The 2,017-nt window shown below is 38.9% G+C and overlaps 1 long non-coding RNA gene across 1 annotated transcript; it reads right to left on the bottom strand.

Annotated features, from left to right (window-relative positions):
• Positions 488–1,733, bottom strand: LOC109947533. The gene is made up of 2 exons (XR_002270302.1): positions 1,486–1,733; positions 488–1,356 (listed from the first exon to the last, which is right to left on the bottom strand). It is a non-coding gene; the product is annotated as an uncharacterized LOC109947533 (long non-coding RNA).

Genomic DNA, 2,017 nt, shown 5'->3' with positions numbered 1-2,017 from the left:
AAGTACCAAATGCATGTACAAAGTTTTGTTGAGTGCATGATGGTGATTGCCCTCAATTGCTGTTTCTAGTGGGCATGCTCCGGAAATTGGTGAGAAGGAAATGTCCAATTTTGCCTGGAACCACGATGGATACGCGACAGCCCACAAGGATAGTTGTCAATATTGGGCCTCATTTCCAATAGTTTTTTACTCGTGAACCAACCACGAACGTTGAAAAGCAATTAAAACCCCTTCAAATTCCTGATTGAATAAATTTGAAAGTTTAAACTCCTTTAAAATCCATTAAAATCATAGACATGAGCTTAGTCAAGTTAGTTAGAGTGAATGTTCTCTCCATTCTGCACCCGAATTCGAATCCTCCTTTTTTATAGTTTTGATTAAATTAAAGTAGAATACCACGTGTATAAAAAAAATCTATTAAAATCGAATACATTCTCTAAGGTAAAATGTAAAACATAGCACTAAACAAGCTGACATGTACTTCATATAACTAATTCGTGTTATTTATTTCAATAAGATCTTTGAACATACGACTATAAAGTATGAACTAGAAACAAACATGGGTTATTTACTGTAAACATCCCTGAACTTGACCCCCAGTTGTAATTGGGTCTGTGAACTTTTTTTTGCACCAATTACATCCTTTAATTGTACAAATAGTTGCAATTGGATCCTACTGTCCAACTTTGTCAATTTGTCTGTCAAAATGAGGGGCAAAAGCGTCCATTCGAGTCCTTTAGACTAAAAAAATCCAAAGCTCTTGTTGATTTTCTCCATGTATTCCTTGCAACTACAAATCACACCAGCAAGAGGGTGAAAATTAATGATATCAGGAGATTCACAGTCGTTGTTGAATCCATTTCCACAATAAGGTTAGGAATCCCATGATCAACTGCAAGCTTAAGACCAAAAGCCAGCCCCCAGCTTTCTGCATCTAGGATCTGACCCTTGCCTAAGTTGACTGTAAATCCAGCAATCCACTCCCCATCAGAGTTGCAAATAACATCGTCGGCACCAATAGCCCCAGTAGCAGGTTTTCGAGAGCCGTCGACATTTAGTTTAAAATAGCCAAAATTTGGGGGTTCCCACACCAGAGAAACGGGAACTCTGGTAGTCTTGGAGTTAGGAACATAATAGCATTTGTGAACCATTCCTTGGCATCAGTCAGGATCAGGTTCTGAGGTTTGAAGGGCAGCTATTCCTCATCATTAAACACATACGGTGACTTTAGATTCGCAAGAGTGCTTGTCTTCGAGGTGCGAGCACAAGGACACGATGTCGAGTCCTCATAACAATATGGGCAGTCGGATAGTTGGACCCTGTCTTCAACCTCGAAATCATCGATGCTTAGCCGATCTTATTATTTTTTTTTTTTACAGAATAAGAAAAAGGAGAAATGATATATCAGATTCAATAATTGATGAACATAGATGAAATGAGAAATGAACCCAAAAAAAAAAAAAAAGAGCAAGAGGGCGTACGAACCAAAGTGGGAGCTCTGGTGATGATGCTGCAACGTGTACTGGCGTTTGGCGGCGGCGAAGCGAGAGGTCCAGAACTCAGAGTCCATCGAAGAAGAAGAAAGATACGATTCGATCCGATTCGCTCATGCGTCAAGCTCTCTCTCTGATTGATTTATTTCTCAACAAATTAATTTTCACAACAGAGAGAGGGATTGGGATCTGGGTTTTGAAGGGGCTGGGATAAGGAGTGGGGAGTGGATTGCGAGAGAGAGGGAGAGGCAGAGCGAAAGAGAGGGGTTTTTATTTTTAAGTTTATTTATTTATTTATTCACCTTTTTCAGTTTTTTTTCTTCAAACTTGAAATGACGCTTTTACCCTTTAATTTGACGGACAAATTGACAGAATTGGACGGTAGGATCCAATTGCAATTATTTGTCCAGTTAAAAGATGTAATTCGCAAAAAAAAAAAAAGTTTACAGACCCAATTACAAATAGGAGCTAAGTTCAGGGACGTCTACAGTAAATAACCCATAATAAAAGAGAACGAGTGTCTT

This window comes from Prunus persica, chromosome G2, assembly GCF_000346465.2.
Source record: "Prunus persica cultivar Lovell chromosome G2, Prunus_persica_NCBIv2, whole genome shotgun sequence".
Classification (NCBI taxonomy): Eukaryota; Viridiplantae; Streptophyta; class Magnoliopsida; order Rosales; family Rosaceae; genus Prunus; species Prunus persica.
The sequence above is the reverse complement of the archived record's forward strand: the minus strand, read 5'-3'. Positions and strand labels throughout refer to the sequence as shown.